The 22922-nt window shown below is 46.6% G+C and overlaps 1 long non-coding RNA gene across 1 annotated transcript in view; it reads right to left on the bottom strand.

Moving 5' to 3' along the window:
• Positions 1–21777, bottom strand: part of LOC116660208 — a 47760-nt gene extending 25983 nt beyond the window's left edge. The window contains exons 1-2 of the long non-coding RNA XR_004315614.1: positions 21720–21777; positions 17057–17145 (exon numbers count right to left, since the gene is read on the bottom strand). This is a non-coding gene — a long non-coding RNA (uncharacterized LOC116660208). The remainder of the gene's footprint in view (positions 1–17056; positions 17146–21719) is intronic.
• Between the last annotated feature and the right edge of the window lie 1145 nt (positions 21778–22922).

The following is a 22922-nucleotide window of genomic DNA, read 5'->3' as shown; positions in this document are numbered from 1 at the left end:
CACTTTTATATCACCAGCCTAGAACCTTCCTCTGATCATCAGCTCTAACCACTTGAGTATCTCAGAAGTACATCAGGACAAGATACATATTGAACACATATCTAATAAAGGACTTTCATCCATTCCAAAACTCTCAAAAGTTGATAATAAAAAAGCAAACTGAATTTTTAAATGGACAAAAGATTTGAACAGACACTTTAACTAAGAAGATATACAGATGGCAAACAAGCACATGAAAAGATGTCCAACAGCATTAGTCGTCAGGGAAATGCACAGTAAAAATCACTATACTATTGAAATGGCTAAAATTAAAAATGTGGACAACACTCAGTGCTGGCGAGAATATAGAGCAGCTGGGACTCTTATCCATTGCTAGTGGGAATGCAAAATGGTACGGCTACTTTGGAAGACAGTTTGGCAAGTTCTCATAAAGTTAAACATACACTTACCATTTGATCTAGCAATCCCACTTATTCATTATCACTGTTTATTCAACAAAATAAAAACATATGCTTACACAAAAAAACCTGTATGTGAACATTTATTGTGACTTTAATCATAATTGCCAAATGTTGGAAACAACTCAAATGTCCTTTAACTGGTGAATGAATAAATAAACTAATATAGACATATCATAGAATAGTACTTAGGAATAAAAAGGAATAAGGGAGAGGGGATAGCTCAGTGGTAGAGTGCCTGCCTAGCATGCACAAGTTCCTGCATTCAACCCCTAGTACCTCTACTTAAAAAATAAGTAAATAAATAAACCTAATTACCTCCTCCCCTAAAAAATAAATAAAATAAGAAATAAAGAGACTGTCGGGGGAGGGTATATAGCTCAGTGATAGAGTACATGCCTAGCATGCATGAAGTCATGGGTTTGATCCCCAGTACATCTGTTAAATAAAAAATAACAATAAACAAACAAACAAACAAACAAACCTAATTACCCCCAAAAATTTTTTTTAAAAAAAGGAATCAACTACTGATACACAGAACCACAGGACTGAATTTCAGATGCATCATGCTAAATGAAAGAAGCCAGACTCAAAAGGCAACAACATACTGTATGATCCTGTTTAAATGACATCTGGAAAAGGCAAAACTGCAGGAATAGAACACAGATCAATTACTGTCAAAAGTCTTGGAAAAGGATAGGTGGAAACTTTTGGGGGTGATGGGAAACAGGATCAGATACATAACTTGCAGGGCTCAGTGCAAGACGAAAATGCAGGGCCCCTTGTTGAAAAAGTATTAAGTATTTCAAGACGGTGACAGGACAGCATTAAGCCAAGCACGGGATTCCTTCATAAGCACAGAGTCCTATGTAACTACACTGGTCACATGCCCATGAAGCCAGCCCTGGATGGAAATGTTCTATTTATTTATTGTGGTAGTGGTTACACAGTGCTATGCGTTTGTCAAAACCGATAGACTCATGCACCAAAAAGGATGAATGTTATTGCATGTAAACAGAACCTCAGTAAACCTGACACAAAAAAACTGAGTCTATTCAGGAGGAAGCATCACACAAATGCAGGCTGAGGGTCATCCTACTGAAGGAAAGATCTGTACTCTTCCAACTGCACGTGAAAGTCAGGGAAATACTGAGAGAATGTCCCAGACTGGAGGAGACCAGAAGGACATGGATGAGATCCTGGGCCAGAAAGGAGAAGACCTGGTTGAGATGGTTGGTGACATCTGAATGGGGGTCGTGGTTTATTTCCCAACTAGGGGGCTTGTATGGCGGGAATGAAGAGTGTCTTTGTTGGCGGTGGCAGGGGGTTGCTGTATTTAATGGTGATGGAACAGATGCAATTAAATTCCAACTACTGGTGGGGCTGAGAGGATGGGAGGCAGGAAGGAGTTCCTTATACTGTTCTTGCGGCTCATCTATAAAATTGAAATTATTTCATCTTGTGGTAGCTCACAGTGAAAAAAAAGGGACAATGAATATATATGTATGTTCATGTATAACTGAAAAATTGTGCTCTACACTGGAATTTGACACAACATTGTAAAATGACTATAACTCAATAAAAAATGTTTTTAAAAAAATTGAAATTATTTCAAAATAAATTATTTTTTAAGTATTTCAAAATCAACAGGTCCGAAACCAAACTCATGATCTGTCCCAAACCCCCACCCCTGAATTTAGCCTTTTCCAGTCCTTCTGTCTCAGGAAATGGCCCCCTGTAATCAGGTAAGTGAGCCAGAATCTGGAAGGCCCTCCTGATGCTGCCTCTTCCCATGACCCCTCCTTACCTTCCAGGTACTTCTCTCCCTCTTCATATCTCACCTCTAGCCAGACCGGCCACTGCCTGCCCCAGGAACAGCACAAATACTGTCCCACCACCAAATGCCACTTCATCAGGAAAGCCCCCTGATTCCCAGGCTAGGGTGGGGGCCTGTGCTGTGTGGCCTCAGGGCATTCTGGTCCTGTTCCTCCTCAGGGAAGCATCATTCTACACCATCGGCACCACTTTTCGACCAGAGCCCACCTCCACCGTGAGGCTGTATTTCCATGCGGGCAGGGACCAGGTCTGGTTCTCCCCGCCACTGTCCCTGGCACTGTGCTTCACACCTGGGAGGGTCTCCATAAATATTTGCTGATGGACATATGGAGAAGTGAATGCATCCTGGCACGACTCTTTGGAGGGCCAGATTCTCATCAGAGAATTGCTCTGGTCAGCGTCAAGTCGGGGCCAGGAGAATGAGCTGATTGTGAGATCAGAAAGCTAAGACACATTTCGGTTGTTTTGGTTTCCCTACTTTTGCCTCCTAAACTCTGGTTTTCCCTCTTGTAGACAGTCTGACTCCCTTCTGAGAGATTCTCTTTTTGTGTGTTAATTTGCCCATCCCATAATAGTCACTTTGACTTGCCCTGTGATCTCTGATTTTGCCTGCCATTCATACATACATATAGTGTATGTATGTATGTATGTATGAATGTATAATTTGTAGGGGCTTAACTCTTACCAGGCAACTAAATTTTCCTTTATTAACAAACTCCAGGGCACCATATGGTGGGACAAGAGTCAGATGGAGGCCCCCTGCCCTGGCTTCCTCTTCCCTTTCCACTCCCCACTCAGCCTGGTGCCCTCCTGCCTGTGGAGTCCAAGACTGAGTAAGCCAGGCTCTGTTGACAGCCCTATTGTGTGCCCTGGACACTCCGGGGGGTGCACATGCCACTGGATTCATCCTGGGGAAGCAGCCCAGGGACAGAGGCCCACACAGGCCCTGGAAGTGGGCTCAGGGCATCCAGGCAGTGAGGTCAAGAAGAGAGTATGAGTTCTGTAGGTGTGTCCCTCTTGGCCCTTGAGGAGGGGCACAGCCAGAGGAGGGCAAGAGTGGGGTTAGGACAGGAGCCTGGGCGGCCAGGTCTAAGGGCGGTACTGCCATATGCCCCCCACCGTGCACTACCTACTGGGGCAGTTTTTGTCCTGGTCTGTTTATTTAGAGGGTTGCCAGGCATCCGTGATGGGAGGTGAGCAAGATGCACAGAACTGGAACATACCTTACTACCTGATGCTGAATGCCGAGGCCCGTCTAAATGAGTGAAGAGGTCTGAATACAGAGGCATTTTTGAAGACATACAATAATTTAAAAATCACAGGGGCCCAGTCCAACTTTCTTATTTTAAAGAAGAGTAAATTGAGCCCCAGAAAGGCTAAGTAACTTCCCCAAATTAAGCATCTAAGTGATAAGGCCATAACTGGAACCCAGGGCCCAGAGCATGGCTGGCTGGGCACCCAGCTGCTGTTCCTACATCCCTAATAGCTTCAAACACGCCAGGGGTGGTGTCGTGCAGGGGAGAGGTATGAGTTAGACAGGGTTAAGGGCACCAGCCCAGGAGTCAGACTGCCCTGCAACCAAGGCTGCCTCCACCTCTCGAGAGATGTAGGGGCTTTGGGCAAATTATTCTGTCATGTTAAATTTGATTTTCTCATCTGGAAAATGGGTGTCATACGAGGCCCTGATTCACTTGGTTCCACTATTGGAAGGATTAAAATAAAATCCCTACAAAGTAGTTAACATAGCATCTGGCATTTAGGAAAAAAAAAGCTCAATAAATGTGAGTCACTCTTATTTTATATGATCGTAAGGAGAATCACATTAATAAAATATCGCTGGTCTCCTCTGGCTTCTGGGAAAGGAGGGCTGAGCACGGATCGGGGCTGCCATCTTCATTATAGGTGTGGGAAGGGTGCAGGGAGGCTCCAGGATCTCAAGTTCTGTATTTCTAATTTCCTCTCAATATTCTTGCTGAGGCAATTAATTTATATCATCTCTGTTTTCTCTCTCATTAATATCTCTCCCTCCCCTTAATCAGACTCTTAAAACAGATTCATCTATTTTGCTAGTCTTTTCTAGGAACAGACTTTTGGTTTTATTTATCCTTTTCTAAAATACTTTCATTTTTATTCCATTAATCTCTGCTTTTATCTTTACTCCCATTGTCTTTGGGTTTATTCACTTGTTTTTTTCTAATTTCTTGAGATGATTACCTAATGCCACCCCTTTTGAGGGAAAGGGGCTTTCTTCATTTAGTCACGAAGGCATTTAAGGCTATCTGTTTTCCTCTGCAAACAGCTTTCACTGTGTTTGATAGGTGCGGGGACCTAGGCTCTTAAAAAAAAATTGTGAACACAAGTAAACTTAAGCTTAAACAGTTAAAAAAAAAAGTGATCTCAATTCAATACCCTGGAATAGCCTATAATGAAAAAGAATATGAAAAGAAATTTATATATATCTATGTATAACTGAATCACTATGCTGTATACCAGAAATTAACACAACATTGTTAGAAATTAAATCAACTATACTTCAATTTTTTAAAAAGGTGATCTCAAATTCAATATTAATGAGATTCATCGCTGGCGGGGTAATACTTGACTGTGTCCTTAAAGCTCTTCTTCCTCTCCCCAGGCCCAGCTGCCAGTGTCCAGGCCTGCACCCTGTCTCCCTGCCCCTAATGATCTTCCTGCCTCCAGATCTTTCTATATGACATGGCTTTCTGTGATCTTTCTAATCCACAAAGTCGGTCTCATTGTTCCTCTGCGCATCACCACTCAGCAGCTTTCTCACTGCAGCAGTTTTCAGCGTGGCAGACGTGACCCCACATCTGGACTCCTGCCTGCTCCAGCCTTGACCACCATCACTCCTCCACTCCACACGCCCTAGTCCTTCATCCTCCAGCAGAATCACACGGTGTGTGCTTCCCAGTGTTCCCAGCTTGCTGTAGAACATCATCCCTTTGCTCTGCAGGGCACGTCCTGGTGCCTGCTGTGCACACCACATCTCCCCTGCCAACCACTGCTTTGCAACCATTTCATCTGGACCAGAGCCACTGGCTTCGGGAAGCTTCTCTGGCAAACACCCCTAGGCTCCCACAGCCACCCGGATGTTGCTCCGCCCTTTCTCTTACACAATTCATTAAAATCACCCGGTTGCTTGCTTCTCCATCACTTGACTATGTGCCAAAGACAATGCTTTCTTTAACCTGGGTCCCCAGCCCCTCACTCAGTACTGAATTTGTACTCATCTGATCCGCATCTCTGAGCCATTGGCGTTGAGGATTTTCCAGCCGGGACTCTGGAAAGCAAACGTGCACATGAGCGGAAGCAGATGCGGGTTCCCTTCCCAACCTCAGGCACTGCCTCCTCACAGTGAAGGAGGCCCCCTTCAGTCTCCACAGAAAATCCAGTCTTGGGCTCAATGACAAGCAGACCTCTGGGCCCTTCCACTGGGGAAGACGACGTTGTTAAGGGGTCTAGTCTTTTGTGGGCACTTCCTATGTGGCAAGAACTTTACATGAGGTGCCGCACTTAACCCTAAAAGGTATTATTCCCATTTTCCATGACAGGAAATTGAGGCTTAGGGCAGGGGTTCTCCAACTTTAATATGCACATAAACCACCTGTGGATCTTGTTAAAATGCAGAGTCTGAGCTGGCTGCAGCCTGAGAGTCTGCATTTTCAACAAGCTTCTGAGTAACACTGATGCTGTGTTCCGTGGACCTTACTCTGAGTAGCAAGTCTTAAAGAACTCATCACACAACCTCTAGGGCAGCACTGACAGAACTTTCTGCAGAAACGGAAATGCTGTATCATCTGTACTGTCCAGTACTACAGCCATGAGTGGTAAGTGTAACTGAGGACCTGAATTTTTCTTTTTTTTTTTTTGAATTTTTCAATTATATTTCATTTTAATCCACTTAAATTTAAATTTAAATAGCTACATGTGGCTAGTGGTGGCCACCATGTTGGGTCAGTGAAGCTCTAGGACCAGCCCTTCCCTGACAGTCGTCCAGGGCTGCGAATGGTCAGGAGCTCAGGCCTGGGAGGGCTTAGCTGGATTTCAGTCCAGGTGCAGAAGCCACCCAGAATTTCCAGCTAGTAGCTGAGACAGGGAAGGAGCTGAAGCTGCCCATCTGGGCCCCAGGAAAGGAAGAAAAGTGTTTCACAGCATGTTGTGTCTGCATGAAGGAACCTCCTTCCCCTGAACGGTACCTGAAGGAAGGGCGAGGAAAGCAGGGTAGATCAGTGGCCATCCCAGCAGGGGCAAGATTGTTAGTAAACAGTTTGCTCTGTGCCAGCCACTGTGGTGAGTACAGCACATATTGCTTCGTTTTCATCTTCACACCAATTTTCTCCCTTTGTACAAATAAGGCACAGAGAGGTTAAGAAACTTGCCTGAGGTCACACAGCTTATGAATGGCAGAGCTGAGATTCAAAGTCCAGAAGTCTAGCTCTAGAGCAGTTTGCTATTGACTATATGCTAAAATTGACAAGAGGCTGGTCTGTCTGGCTAGGAAATGATAGCAGTAAGAAATGTCTAGGAACTCGGCCTTCCAAGGTGAGCACTTCAGCAGGGTTCCCAGGGCTCTTATACCGAATGTTCCAGTGAGACAGCAGGTCCTGGTAAAGACCAATTGTCAGGACCAGGCCATTATCACTATCATCAGGGAAGGGAGCCCAAGAGCCCGAGCTGTGGGGGAACCTAGGCAAGCCCTCTTCTCCTCTTCCTCCACCTTGGCCCCTGCCCTTGCAACTGTCAGAACACTGCAGCCTCCTCTGACTGTCTCCAAGTGGCAGAGGGTCCCAGAGGAGAAAGGCAGAGGGCCGGGTAAGGTGGTATTCATGGGGCAGCAGATTCCATTTCATGCCACCAGGACACCACAGGGCACAGGAGAGAGGCTCCCCCTCTGGCCTGTCTCGGAGCCCACCTCGAGAGTACTCAGGCAGCTGCTGGCCCTTTAAACGGAGCCAGCTCCCACTGGGCACTCTTAAAGCCCACTTCATTCATGAATTAAGTCCCTGACATCCCATATCTGTATGATCAATATGTTTGTTTATTAGCAGCAGCTGCTGTGTTTTAGTGAAGGCTGTGGGCCCCGGTGAGAGGACGGTTCGGTGACCACAGAGCAGGGCCTGGGACGGGGAGAAGAAAGGCCTCCCGCTGGCCGATGGGATCTGGGGCTGGATAGGATTTCATGGTAATGGTCCTTTAATTGAAATCACTGCTTCAGTAGACTGTTGGGTAGGGAGCTGTGCTGATGGCTCCCGGCTCGGCCCCCCTTCCAGAGGTCCATTAACTGGTGGGCGTGCTCCCGGCCGCGGGGCTGGGAGAGCAGCAGCAGTGGCGGTGGGGGAGCCGAAGCTGCGGTGGTCGGCACAGCTGCTGTGGACCGTGCGGAGGGGAGTGAGACCCGGGGTTTGGCAACTCTCGGGATGTAAGTCCTGCCAACTTTGCCTCCTTGGCCTGGTCCCAAACCCTAGCTCGGCCGCTTGTCCCCACCCTGGGTTTACTTCCCCTCAGTGACTCAGGAACTTCATTCCTAGGCTGACTTATGTTTTTCCAGAAGAGGGAAAAGACTCATCATTTTCCAGCTCTGATATCTGCTCTGTGTCAATGATTCAGGATCCACACCTCTTGTCCATATGCAGTTCTGGAGGTCCAGGGAGAAATCCCCAAATCACTCACTTCATTCATTCATTCATTCATTCATGTATTTGAAAAACATGTAATGAGCACCTTCTGTATACCAAGAACCATGCTAGATTCTGGTAACACAAAGATAAAAAAGTCTAGAGTCTTGCCCTAGAGGGATTTAAAGTCTTATGGAAGTAAAAGCATGCAAATGCTGACAATACAAGAAATTAGGACTAAGACCCCCACTCTCCAACTGTCTCATCCTCCCAAAGGTCTCATCCTTCAGCTCTACAACTAACTTGGGCAGGAACACAGGTGATCCAAGCACTCAGAAAAAGGTTTGGTGAATAGGTGTCACCAACTTACCACCCTACATTTGCCAGCACCTGGCTTAGGGTATTTACCTAAAGATACGCCTGCACCCAAAAAGATTGAGTCCCTTCCAGTATCTATTTCATTAAGATGTTATGATATCAAAGATGCTAAGAGAGTCCATACTTCTAATTCCTTCTGTACAGGATGCTCAATAGAGAATCTTAGATGATCAACTTACTGTCCACTGGCCAACTTCTAGGCGGTTATAGAAAATGTCAATTGTTGTACTTGAACTTTCTAAACCAGAGATGACAAACAGCTGCCTCCAATAAACTGATGGTAGCTTCCTGGAGCAATGTGTTGGGAAGGATTCTGGGGCAGTGGGGCAGAGGGGGACCAAGAAGCATCCTTGGGGAGGAGGTATTTGGGCTTCTCAATCATTTCTGCATCCATTCCTTAACATGATTGTTTTGATCCTACAGCCTCACCCTTATTCCAACTAGGCAGCTGGCCCTAAGTATCTCCTATTACAAAAATTCTAGAACCTTAAGTATTTGAGGCCAAGGTTCAGAAAGAAAGAGTCAAGATCAATTAGCAATATTTTTAAATACACAGAGGGGAGAGGAGTAGAGGCCCGTGTGCCAGATGTTGCCATTCTTTCATTTAAACAGAAGATGAGTTCTCATACAGTTCTCATGTTATTTTATTAGTAGGACAGTGACTGCAGTTTATGGTTGTGTCTGGGTCTTCCTGAGAGACCCAACTGAGTACTGAGATGGATTATATCCTAAATGAAGCTGACAATGCATTCTTATGGGTTTTCACCCATGGATATGTGCACAAATTCTGTTTGGTGATATAATTGAAAAATAAAACTGTCTTCAATCTGGAAATTCAATGATCCATTCGCTGGAGAGGCGCCAAATCTGTGACTTTGTCTCCCTGAATGTCAATATGCATATACCTTAGACTATCCCAGTAATCAGGGTTTTTTTTTTTAACGTTCCCAAGGATTAAATCAACCACTTACCCAATGTTTGAATATGCTCTCCAACATTTCTGACATTTCCCTAACTTCTGTCCTAACAAATCCACAGATGAGGACTTCTGCCCAGTTGCAGCCCACTTAGACTGGGGTTAGCCAGAAACTCAGGCTGTTAAGATATCTTCTGTAAAAGGAATAAAATCAATAGACCTCTACTTTCCGTCCTTCAGCCCCACCTCTCCCACTTGAGGACCATCAGAAAAGTCCCATCCTTTCTCAGACATTCCCTCAGCAATCTTATAACAGAATCCTGTAGGCCAAGAATCAGAAATTTACAAGCCCAGGGGCCAAATCTGGCACTCCACCTGTTTTCTTAAATAAAGTTTTATTGAAACATAGCCACACCTATTCATTTATCAATTGTCTATGGATGCTTTCACACTTCAAAGGCAGACCTGAGTAGTTATGACAGAGACCATATGGCTTTAAAAGCCTAAAATATTAACTATCTGGCCCTTCACAGAAAAATTCGCCAACCCCTACTGTAGACCATTACTTCTTCAGCGCTGTGCTGGACCAATCAGTTCTTGCTAATGACCGCCAGAGGATGTGGTTTGGAGTCTTTTCACCTTCACTGCCCTAATCACCCTTCTCTTAACAGCTCCCATTAATTTAGGTTCATTTTTCAAAGGACAATCCCAGAATTGTGCTCTTGCCGGGGCTGGACAAGACTTGTTTCTTTGCTTTTTCTTACAAGTGAGCCCTCTTTCTGCAGAGGAAGATGGCATTTGTTTGCTCACGGTCAATTGTCACTGCTGATTTACAAGGTGCTCCCTGTTGACAGCAGAATCACACCACCATTACTAGCTAACATTTACTGAGCACTTGCTGTAAACTGGGCCAGTGATAAGTATTTATTTTATATCATTGCTATGATTGTTTCCAGACGACTACCCTACAAGGGAGAGCCTATCATCTCACCCATTTTATAAATGAGGAAATTGGGGACTCAGAAAAGTTAAGTAAATACCCGAGGTCACATATTCACAAATGACAAGACTAGATTTCAAATTCAGGTTGCACTGACTCCCAAACTTTTCTTCTGATGACAGCTTTCCTCTTCTCAGGTGCTAGGACTTGGTTGGGCTACATTTAGTTATGGCTCCTAGGAAAGTAAACTTTGGCCTTAATTTGACAACCTAGCTCATTTGCATTCATTCATTTAATAATTTATTTATTCAGCAAATGGCCCAGTGAGCAACTACATGGGCCAGGCCTTGTTCTAAGTGCTGGGAGAAATCACTGCTTTCCTGGAGCTCACCTTCCAGTGGGGAGACAGGGGAAGAGGCATAAATAAGATAAATAAGAAAAATATATGTCAGAAGGTAGCAAATGCTATAAAAAATAAACAAGGAAGTAAGAGCTTGCTGGAGTGGGGCAGGGTTACAAAATGGGGCTGGTCAGAATAGCCTTGCTGGGAAGGTGACCTGTAGGAGGTGAAGGACTGAGCCAGCACGGGCATTCCAAGCAGAAGAAGAGGAGCAAGGACCCTAAGGCAGGAGTGTGACTAGCATGGTCCAAAAGTGGCAAAGAGTATAGCTGGCTGGAGCAGAAGGACCAAGGGGACAGCAGCAGGAAGTGAAGTAAGTGCAGCAGACTGAATGTTTGTGTCGCCCTCCCCCAAATTCTACTGGTAACTCCTAATGCCCAGCATGATAGTATTTGGAGGGGGACATTTGGGAAGTGATTACGAGCTCTCATGAATGGACCTTTGGTCTTAACACTCTCTTCACTGAGCTGTTTCAGCTGCCTTCATGCCCTTATCAAAGCAACCCCTGAGAGCTCCCTCACTGTTTCCACCATGTGAGGAGGGGCTGAGCAGACGGCTACCTATGAATCAGGAAGTGGTCCCTCACCAATGCCAAGTCAGGCCAGTACCTTGATCCTGGTCTTCCTGGCCTCCAGAAGTGTGAGAGAGAGATTTCTGCTCCTTATAAACCACACCGTCTATGGTATTTTGTTACAGCAGCATGAATGGACTAAGGCAGTGACAGAGGTAACAATAGATCAGACCCTATGGGACTTCAAGCCTGAGTAAGGGTTTGGGGCTGACTCACGGTGCATGAGAAGGGAAGCCACTGGAGGGAGCTGAGCAAAGCCGAGGCATCACCTGACATGTGCTTTAAGTGGCTCCCTCCTGCTGCTGGGTTAGAATGGACTTTAGGGGACAAGAAAGGAAGCAGCTGCAGCAGTCAGGACACCATTGAAATTATACAGAAAACAGAGGATAGTGGCTAGGACCAGGGTCATTGCAGTAGACATGGGAGAGGTGGCTGGGTATATTGTGAAGGCAAAGCCAACATGAATTCCTCATGGATAAAGGATATGGCATGTAAGAGAAAGAGGAGGGTCAAGGACTCCACCAAGATTTCTAGCCTGAGCAACTAGAAGGATGGAGTCGCCTTCCACTGAGATGGGAGAAGACTATGTGAGGGGCAGGTCTGGAGAGGATGATCATGGAGTAAGTTTAGACACATAAAGTTTGAGATGCCTATTAAACATCCAAGTGGAGGCTCTGAGTAACCAGTGGGCTATGAAACTGAAGCTCAAAAGAGAATGTTTTTGTTCATTCAGCCCTTCATTTATTCACAGCTGTTTACTGAATGCCTACTTCAGTTCAACAAGTTGCAAAGGGATAACAATGTTTCTGGAGAGAAAAATAAACTTGTATTTGTATTTAGATCAATATTAAATGGCACATCCTACTCTCTTAGACTACTAACAGCCATTCCTCCTCCATCAGTAGCCCCGGCACGCCCTCTACACACACACACACACACACACACACACACACAGGCTCACAAACCACAGAAGGATGGATCCTCCGCAGAGGAGATGTGGGGAGAAAAGAAAGAGAAAGGACATGGCAGATGCACCGAGGATCTAGATCCAGGCAGAGAGAGCTCTCTTAGAGCTCACTGTTTCCGCCCTCCTGTGACACTGAGCTCCTCCAGCCCCCCAAACACCCCTATCCTCTCAACATCCGCTCCCTCACTCATCTGGCCTGGCCACCTAAGGCCTAAGAGGACTGACCCAGCAGGCACTGCTGTCCAAGGAATGTGTACGGCCTCCTTCTAGGACGGCAGCAAGGGAAGATCCCTATGGTCTTAGATAACATCCTTTTTTACCCTCTTTCTTTCTTTCTTTCTTTTTTTTCCTTTTCCAGCTTAATTATGGCTCCTGGCAGAGGGGGCTCAGCTGGTGCAGAAATCCGCACTCCGAACTCGCTGGCACAAAGGTTCGAGCCAGACAGACCTGGGGAGACTTTTCTCTTGGACTTTGGCTGGGAGATAGAGACTTTTTAATTAGAAGTTGTTATTAATGGGAAATGCTGCAAATTAAAACTAGGCCTCCTCCCTCTCCCTCCTTCCTTCCCCACTATATTTATCTCTGATCTCAATTAGAAAGTTCAGGGACTTGCTGCTGAATAGAATTTGTGGAGATGAAAGCTGCTGGAGACACCAGGAGGAGGGTGAGGACGTGGGAGAGAAGGGTGTGGGTGGAAACTGGAGGGAGGGAGGCGCCGAGACGGGACGGAGGGGCGGGGAGTCCTGGGACTGCACTCTGGCCCTGGGCTTCCAAATAGGTCCTGGGATGGCCCACCAAAGCCCTCCTCGGCTTTTTCTACCTCTAGCACTGGTGACAAATGGGAATTACTAGTGACTAACACACGGATGAGACATCAGGGGTGGCTCCGCTCTGAAAGGGATCAGGTTAGAGAAGAGTGGGTGACACCTTCCGTTTGGTTTGATCCATACATTTTCAAATGGAAAACAGCTTTCTTTTTCCCAGTTGCAAAGATAATATATGCTTGTTATTTTAAAAATTCACATATTATTGATAAGGTTAAAGCAGAAAAGACTAAAGGAAAACTCGTTTGAAACCTCACCACCTAAAAAGATCTGCACTGTTAATAATTTTGGTGCACATCCATCCTGCTCAGTATCCATCTCTGTCTCTCTTTCACAGTTTTGTATCTCGAGGATCATGCTATATATATCAGATGTCCCGAGGCATGCTTTTCTCTCAACAAAATGTATTGTGAGATATCTTTCTATATCAATCAACATAAATCCATGTCATAATTTTTAATGGCTACATGGCCATTCCATCATGTGGTATATTATAATTCGTTTAAGCCGGCCCATCTGGATGGTCATTTAGGATGTTTCCACGGTCCGGTCCATTCTTACAAACAGTGTTGTGCCTCCCCCTTTCTAGAGCTGAGCTAGGACTGGCCTGCCTCGCTCCCTCCATCTGTCTACAACATGGGACTTCCCGGGGTCCAATAGCTCCACCTATGGGCTGGAAGACCCCAGAGCAATGACATTTTCTCAGTGACCTCTTTGCTCAGAGTTGGAAACTGTAAGTGAAGGGCTTCCAGCCCCTAACATTCTGCCTGGTGACCTAGAACTGTGGAAAGTTGCATTATCAGAGGATTTAGAACAACAAGCAAACCTCTCCTTGTGAATTAAACCCTCAGGTGGACCTTCAGATGGACAACAGCCCAAGTTCAGCACAATCAATATGGTTTGCTATTATTATGCTATCGAACCATGGTCATTTGGAAGTATGATCATGATAATTCAATTCCACCAAAAAGAGAGGGGGAGGTGCTTTGGAGCTGGCGGCCCGGGAGCAAATCCTGATGCCTCCCTGTCCTCACTGTAGGACAGAGGTCAAGTGACTTGGCCTCTCTGAGTCTCTTCCTTTGTTTGAAAATGGCAGTAATGATCCCTCTCTTGCAGGTTTGTTTGAGAATTTGAAATAATGTATTGAGATGCTCACCACATGGTCAGTGCAGTGGTCGCTTTAATTGTTATTATTAGCATTATCAATAACAGCAAAATAACAACAAAGTATTAATAACAAATTTCTTTCTGTCGTGCCTCTGCTGACCTTACAGAGAATATGCAAAAGACATGGGCCCGGCCCTTCCCTCAAAGCAGGCACAAATCTGCTGTAGGACACTCTCCTAGGAAGCAGGTCTCTAGAGAGGCAGTAGGCAGCTGAGGAGAGTGAGGGAAGTCTTCCTGGAGGAGATGGCACAGAGGACAGAAAGAAAGGAACTTGTGGCACAATGAGGGGAATTTAAGAATCAGGGGTGGGAAGGGACATAGAGCTCATGAGTCCAACCCCCTGTTCCCACATTAAATCAAAACCTGCTCCATACAGGTCTGCTCTGCTTGCCCAACTCCAGGAATGACTCAAAACCACACCTGGGAGGCTGCAGTTTTCCTCTGCTAACAGCTCAGAATTAGAGCATTCTCATGCTCAAAGTTGAGGAAGCTCCAGCATAGGCTTTCTGGACTGTCAAGATGATTAAATGCAGACCTCGGAGGGGAAGAGAGATTGTGGAGTTACAAACAGGGTGAGTGATGATGGTTTTGGGTGGCTTTGGTTGTCACCTGTCAAAAGCAAGGACTGCTCCAGATGACCAGATGACCTCCCGGCTACACCAGCCATGTGCCCCATATGTTACACACATGCCATCCATGATCTCTGTTTCCAACCTAGGCTGAGGTCCAACTCTTGCTGAGGACTGCAGAGCACACCCATGGCAGCCAGGGTGGCGCTGAGGGCAGAGCAATGAATGGGGCAGCGGATCCTCTTCTCCATCCCACACCTCTGTCCCAGTTCAGACTCTCAGTGCCTCTTCTGCAGGCCACTGTGATAATCTCTACCTGGCTCCAACGGTCATCCTCACTCTAATCTGAGCCTTTCCCCACGCACTACTGCCAGATTAGTCCTCTGTAGCTGCTCCCCGGCTCAAAATCCCTGCTGACTGCAAAATGAGGTTCAAACCCACCAGCCCAGCATGCAAAACTCTCCACTATCTGACCCCAAATCTTCCCCTAGCTCTCCCCTCCTCTTCAGACGTATAGAAATGCCTCATGTCTCCCATACATGCCCCATGCTTTCCCCCCTTCCTGTCTGTGCTGAAATAACGCCCTCGATAGCAGCCTCTCTCCTCTGGATCTCCACTCGTCCAGATCTACGCGTACTCCAAGCTGCCGCCCTTGCCGGCCACCCATTCAGAAGTGATTCCTCTCCCCTCTGGCTTTCATTCGTATCTTTCATGTGGAAGTTAGTCTGTCATAATTATTAGTGATTCTAGATTGTAAGGCCTGTAGGCTCATCCCGGAGGACAAGGACGGTGGCGTTCACGTCTGTCTGCACACTATAACGACAACTACTAGTTGATGAATGTTCAGGACATGCCCTCTGACACTCATGAACTAAGTGTCCTCAGTTAAGTCACAAATCAAAAGCCTCAGTTTCTCATCTGTACAATGGGGATAATCATACCTTCTCAGGGTTATTTGTCAACCCCAAAGCTAATGAACAGAATCCTGCGCTTCATGACGAAACTGGCGATGAAAGGCGCAACCAACAGAGAGACCTCTAGGTAAAGTGCGTCGGATGAAACAGAAAGAACGGAAGTGGGGTTGTCTTTTCTCCCTCACCTGGAAGCTGGGCGAAGTCCGCTGCCTCCCCACGGCTAGTGTTCTAAAGGTAAGGCAGGGGACCACGGGGAGGCCAGAAGCTTCATTCTATCCCCCATCTAGAGATCCCTGTCGCCCTGTCCATCCCTCAGAAAGAGGCTGGACCAGCTTCCACAGCTGGAAGCCCCGTTCTGGTCGCCTCCTATCCCTCCTCCCCTTCCTCTCCCTACCCGGGGTCCCAGTCCGCGCCTGCCCCCTGCTGGGGGCTTGGGCTCCCCAGGCAGCAACGTCAAGGTGCTCAGTCTCCCTGCCTGAGCAGCTCAGACTCTGAAATTACCCCTTGTCTGCTAACTGCTCACCACTGTCTCTCCCTCTCTGTAGGAGTATCACTGCCAGCAATTAGCACAAAGATCCTTTCCCACTCTAGTTAAGATACCAAGCTGCAGTTAAATGCTCCCAGATCCCATTTAAATGATTTCAAATGCAATTCATTCTGGCTCATTAAATAATTCCAGGGCTGGCTTTCATTGCTTTTACCACCTTAGAAATCTCTTTTTCCAGAAAAGGAAAAAAAAAAAATGAGGGAGGGTTGACACTGGGAGAAGGGTCTGATCTGGGAGAGGGAAAGAGAGGTTTTCTGCTCTGGCCTCTCAGTACCTTGTTTTACGTTGCACTCCCTCCCTCTGGCTGCCACCCCAGCTCCCCCTCCAACTCTCTCCCTCTATCCTTTTCTCTCGGAAATGACTTCACCTGACAGCTATGGATTTAGAGCTTTTTTGCCAATTACTTATGCCCAGTGAGAAAATAGGTTTTTAATGTCTGTCCTTGTTCCGCCCAGGCTGGCTCCTCACCATGCAGCCAGCCCACAGCCCTCTCTCCCCAGCAGGCTGTGCTCACTGCCCAAGCTGCCCCGCTGAGGGGACGGGTGAGGACCGCTGCAAGGGGCGGGGGGAGGAGGCTGGGACAGGCTCCGGTCCTGGGGGCGGCACCCACGCTACTGTGCTACCAGCCCACAGGATCCGCATCCCCACGTGGCCCAGCTCGATACTCATCATTTATTCTTCATTAACTACTAAGGCTCACTGAGCACTTACTATATGGCAGGTACCAAGCGAGAACTGTATACGTACTAACTTGCTAAGTCCTTGGAACAACACTTTCAGACAGGTGCTGTTATTAAGGCAGTTTTACAGTGAGGGAAATTAAGCCTCCAGAGAAGATGAAATCACCCCCAAATCACACAACTGTAAATGCCTAACATGGGACTTGAACTCAGACACTGCTATTCTTAGACGCACATAACCACTCCAGCTTACCACCTGGTGCTTGGTGACCTCCCTCTCGGGCACAGCCGGGGATGCCTCGTCAGGCTGAGGTCCTTGCCACGGCACAACTCACGTTCAACCTGGGGAGACAAACACTTAAATCGTTTTTCTCTAACATGGCGCATGGGCTGGTGAAGGCTCTGGTCGAGGTTTGTGCAAAGTGCTGTGGGAACTCAGGGAGCAGAGCCATCCATTCTGGCTGGGGAATGAGCAGGCAGGTTGGGAGGGGCTACAGAAGAGGCAGCCTGTCATCAGGGCTTTGAAAGCTAAGGGGGAAATCACCAGCTGAAGCAGAGAGGGGAAGGGCATCCCTGGGAGAGGGAAGAGCACCGGCAAAATGCTCAGAAGCTTGAAAGTGCCTGACATAATTAGGCAGCACAGTCCCAGGCAAGACACAGGCTGAGTGCGGCAGGAGCTTTGCTGCATAAATATTGCTCCAGAGCAGTGGTTCTCACCTAGGAGTCGGGGGGGGGGGGTGGACTGGCTCCACCCAGCCCTCCAGTGCACTTTGGAGACATTTGGGCCAATGTCTGGAGATATTTTTGGTTGTCACAATCAGATGGGGAGGTGGACAAAAGCCAGAGATGCTGCTGAGCACTGTACAAGAAGGCCCCACAACAAGGAATTGTTCAGCCCCCTAGTCACAAAAGGGCTGCGACGCAGAAATCCTGATCCAGAGGAGTGACGGTGCCTTGGCACGCAGAGCAAAGTGAAATCAATTCCAGTTGAAGAAGTCAGGAAAAGGTTCCTGAAGAAGGGGCACTTGAGCAGCTCTCAAAAATGGGTAGGATGGGCGCGTGGGGATGGTGGGGGAGGACACTCCCAACAAAGGAGAGAGAACAAGCAGGACCTAGAAGGTGGAGACAAGGGGCGTGTTCAAGGAACTGTCCGGTGTGGCTGTGCACAGGGTTCATGAGGAGCAAGCAAAAGACAAGGACTGGGAAATTAGCTTAGGGATAGATCTTTGGGAGCCCTAAAGCATTAAGAGTGATTCAGTAAGGCAACAGGGAGCCATGGAAGGGCTCTGAGCACCAGGAGATGGGATCAGTGATATAATTTAATTCATCAGGATCTAATTAATTAATCAGGCAATGCAGGGAGGGGCTGGAGGAAGAGAGACCAGTGAGGAGGCTGTTTCAATGCTCCTGGCAGGAATTTCTGCCAACCTGAACTTGGACCGTGGTAGCCACAGTGAGAAGGAGAGGACAGTTCCAGGAGACTCTGCAAGGGAGAGGAGGACTGGGAATTGCAAGGACCTGGACACTGACTGCATTCCTGGGGGGCTGGAGAAGGAGGAGAAGCAGAGGGTTGAGGGAGAGATCTCCATCTCTGGGGAGCAGTGAGTAATGCAGGCCACAAAGTGACAGGAGCTGAGGAACACTTCCCAGTGCCCATGACCCAGTGCCTCTGGGAGAAGGCTGGCAAGTGGGCAGCACCCACATCTGTAGTAGCAAAGGTGGTACAAAGGGTGGAGCCAGGAAGATGCTGCAGGAAGGCCTGCTTGGAAGGGACTGAACGGCATTATCTGGGCAGAGGGAGGCAAAGCCTGAGCATCCAGGGCCACTGGTTGATGATGTTGATGGTGATGGTAGTAACAATAGCAGTTACCACTTACTGGGTGTTTACCCTGTGCCAGGCCTGGGGCTAAATACGTAACCCAAGACTGAGCCATAGCTGGGCCTAATTTTACCCACCAGACAGCTCCCTGGGAGACACAAAAACCAAGCTCCTGTCAATTAATTTAAAATTTAAATGTAATTTGATATTTTAATTTGTTAAAACAAGCATGCATTACTGTGGCAATTAAAAATACAAGGAATTTTTTTTAAATGGAAACCAAAATTTATGCACAAATATACTCATTACAGCATTCTCTAGAATAGCAATGTGTTTGCCATCAGTAGATCACCAACGACATCTCAGGCATTTCACTGGGTGTTTCACATGAAAACAAACAAGCATTTGCTTAAAAAAAAAAAAAGGGAGAGTTTGCTTTTACTGGACTGGCATATAGTAGCAGTTCAATAAAATGCATTGAATGAATTATTTAATTCATCCCAATTAGAACAGAAGGGCACTTGACTGGAATTGGGCCTCAGGTCTAAGTAAGAAACAACAGACGTGAATCTGAGTGCTGGATCATACCCAGCTTGGCTCTACAATGAGTAGACTTGGGTAGCAGGCAGCGGGGCTAGGATTGCTTCAACCCGGCCTGCCCCAGATCATGACCCTGGAGCTAGGGGGTTGAGTCTAAGACAGAGGAACAATGCCCCAGCCGAGAGTCAGGCAGAGGGACACTGGAGGGGACCCAAGCAGGTAAGACAGGTGAGAGCTTTTGTGAGGCTGGGAGGGCTTCACTGAAGGAGTGCTGTAGACCTCATTGCTGGCCCTCAAAGGCTCAGTGGCGTACAATAGCAAGCCTGCCTTTGTCACTCAAGAGTCAGTGGGTGGGCTAGGGGTGGCTCTGCTCCAAACATCTCTCATCCACCTGCTGCGATCAGTAAGCTGGCCAGCTAGGTTTTTCTCAGAGCAGTGACAATCAGAATTATTCTGTTTGATATTATAGTGGTGGCTACATGTCATTATGCATTTGTCAAAACCCATAGAAGGTACATCAAGAGTGAACTCTAATGTAAACTATGGACTTTGGTTGATAATAATATGTGCGTGTTGGTTCATCAATTGTACCAAGTATGCCACACTGATGAGGGATGTTGAGGGTAGGGGAGTATATATGTGTGGGTGGGGAGGGCTACATGCAAACTCTCTGTATTTTCTGCTCAATTCTGCTGTGAGTCTGAAACCGCTCTAAAAAAAAATGGCCTATTAATTAAAAAAAAAAAAGAAACTCAAGAGAGCAAGACCAGCTGCACAAGGCATTCCTAACTTCTTCTTGCAGCAGCTCTGCCAACGTCCAACCAGCCAAGGCACGTCCACGTGGCTGAGCTTGACATGAGTCAAAGAGCGGGGAAACATACTCGCCCTTTTGTGGAAGGAATTACCAAGCCTCATAGCAAAGGGCCTAGATATATGGAGGCGTAGAGGACTGAGGGCAATAATCAGCCATGCACCCTCAGCACAGTGCTATCTGCAAGTTCCTGCTCTCCCATACAACTGTGCTCCAAGTGGGTCCTCTTGTAAACGAAGAGGCACTCTTTGTGATGGACAAATGTTCCCTCCCCTGAGATTCTGAACAGGAGTCATGGAAGAAAAGTAGGGTGTAGGGAGAACACTGGCCTATAAACTGGAAGCCTTCAGTCTTTTCATTGTTCTTAGTGCTCGCCCTACTGAACTTCAGCTTCCTTTGACACTGGCCCCACCCTAACTTTAACTTTGACACTGTTGATGGCCTTTTTCTTTATGAAACTGCTTTCCCTCTTTCCAGAGTATCATTCTTTTACTGTTTACATCCTGCCTTCCCCACACCCACAACCCAAACAGTTCCTTCTCAGTTTCCTTTGAAGGTTTCGCTTCCACCACCTGACCCTGAAATACCAATGTCCTCCAGGATACTGTCTTAGAGTTTACTTCTCACTCTACACCGTGGGTGAGCTTCAGAGAACTATAAACTCCAAGAAAGTTGTTTAAACTCTTTAAACTTTCCTCTGCATGTAGATTTCTGAATTGAGGGTTCCTGGGTTCCATAAGATCCATGAAGGGGCTCATGATTGTCAGTAGGCCACCAACCACTACTCTACACAGTTCCTGGTAGATCTGGACCCTCTCTCGGGCTTTGAACACCACCACTACCCTGATGGCTCCTAATCTTTATTCCACCCAAACCTCTCGCCTCTCTCTACACAACTACCCACTTAGGCCCACAGGCATCTCAAAACTAACCCATGGCAGAGCTCTCAGACTGAGCCTACCATCTCCTCTCCTTGTGGATTCCCAAACCCACTGACTTCACCATATTGCCTTGTCCTCTACACAGACATCACAAAGTTGTGTCTGCTTTCTGCCTTGCCTGCCAATTATTTCTTAAGTCCACACCTTCCCCTCCACCCCAACTATCCTGCCTCAGTGTGGGCCCCAACATCTCTTACCTGAATACTCTCCCAACTGATTTCCTTCACTCCAATCTCCCCAGTCCATTCTCCTCTGTGACATCAGCGGTTCCTTTTAAAATCCAAATAGGATAGTGCAAGTCTCCTGCCTAAATTGTACCAAGGGTCCCCACTGCTTTCAGGACAAAGTCTAAAGTTCTTCGCAGGTCACAGAAGCTCATCATGAGCTGGTTCCCACCTACAAACCCCATCACGTTCAACAGATACTGTGGCCAGTGATTTGCGGTTCCCAGAGCATATCATGCTCCCCCTCACCTCCAGATGTTTACATGGCCGCTCCCCTTACCCTGCTCCCAAACTCTCAGTCTTCCTGTAAGACTGAGCTTCAACTTAACCTCCTCCAGGAAGCACTCCCAGATCCAAGACTGGATAGGCACCCCTTGTCTGAGTTCCAATAGAACCAAGGAACTCTTCTGTCATAGCTCCAATTTACTGTCCACTGATTGATAAATATCACATGAGCAGGAATATTATGTTTGCCTCCCAAAGGCCTTATAGCATATGATACAACAGCAGGTGATGTAAATGTCTGTTGAATAAATGAATAATTAAATAATAGATAAAGCGATGTTGGTTATACCACGTACCTGTCTTGTGCTGTTGGGTAAATCTTGTGTTTCCTATGGGTCTTAGCTTCCTCATCTGCAAAATGGAAATAATAGTCTAAATAGTAATACTAACAATGAATGGTTTACATAGCTGTGAATTACGTAATCAAATAATGTTTATCAAGACTATGTAATAACAGAAAATGCATATGATGTTAAAGTGAAGAAAGCAGGATGGAAAACAATTTAGACAAGTGCGATTACAACTACACAACAAGGACAATGGCACACACACACACACACACACACACACACAAGACCAGAAGGACGTGTACCAACACTGGTCCTTGGGCACTGTGCCTATGTGTGATGTCTCCTTTACTTAATATCCCATATTTTCCACACTTTTTTTAAGAGAATGTGCATTACTTTTATGATGAAAAACTAAACTTTATTACCAAAAAAAAAAAAAGAGAAGAAAAAGTTTCTAAGAAAAGAAGCCTGCGTCCTCCTCACTTGGCAATGTGTTGAATGCCTCCCAGCACTCTCAGAAAGGGAGTTTATCATGGCCCTCTTGGTTCTTCTTATTCCTTTAGAAAAGTATGTCCCTGCCCACACTCTGTCCCTCCCACTGCACTCACAGACTGCTGGGCACCCAGGCACAAGGGGTGAGGACACCTAGGAAGACATTGCCTGGAATGAACTTTGCCCCTGGTCGCGTGACGGTGGGAGGAAATGCAATGCAGACTTAGTTACGTCCTCTGACCAGCAAGTTCAGCCAGGAGGCGATAAACATCTTTCTGAAAACTTACAGGGTGAGAACACACTCCCAGAACCAGCTCTTTGGAACTGCCCATTTTCAAGGTCTCAATTTTTGCCCTTCCATCTCAGGAAGGGCATCCCACTCCTTCTCACTCAGAGCCAACAAACTGCTAGCTCAGAGACACTGTTCTGGCACACACTGGAGAGGGCTTCTAGGAAACCCACATTTTCATCCTTTGCTAGTAGGGAACAGAAAATGGTACAACCTTACTGTTGAGCTGTTTGGAAAGACGTACTTAACCGTGATTCCCACTTCTAAACATTTATTCAGGAACATGGCAAAGGGTATAACTCAATGAAAGTTCATCAAACACTATTTATAATGCAAAAAATTGGAAACAATGTAAATTCCAAAATAGAAATTAATTAAATAAATTATGATACGATCATTAAATGAGTTTCCATCCAACCATAAAATAA

Source organism: Camelus ferus, chromosome 27 (genome assembly GCF_009834535.1).
Source record: "Camelus ferus isolate YT-003-E chromosome 27, BCGSAC_Cfer_1.0, whole genome shotgun sequence".
Classification (NCBI taxonomy): domain Eukaryota; kingdom Metazoa; phylum Chordata; class Mammalia; order Artiodactyla; family Camelidae; genus Camelus; species Camelus ferus.
This window is presented reverse-complemented; position numbering and strand designations above follow the sequence as displayed.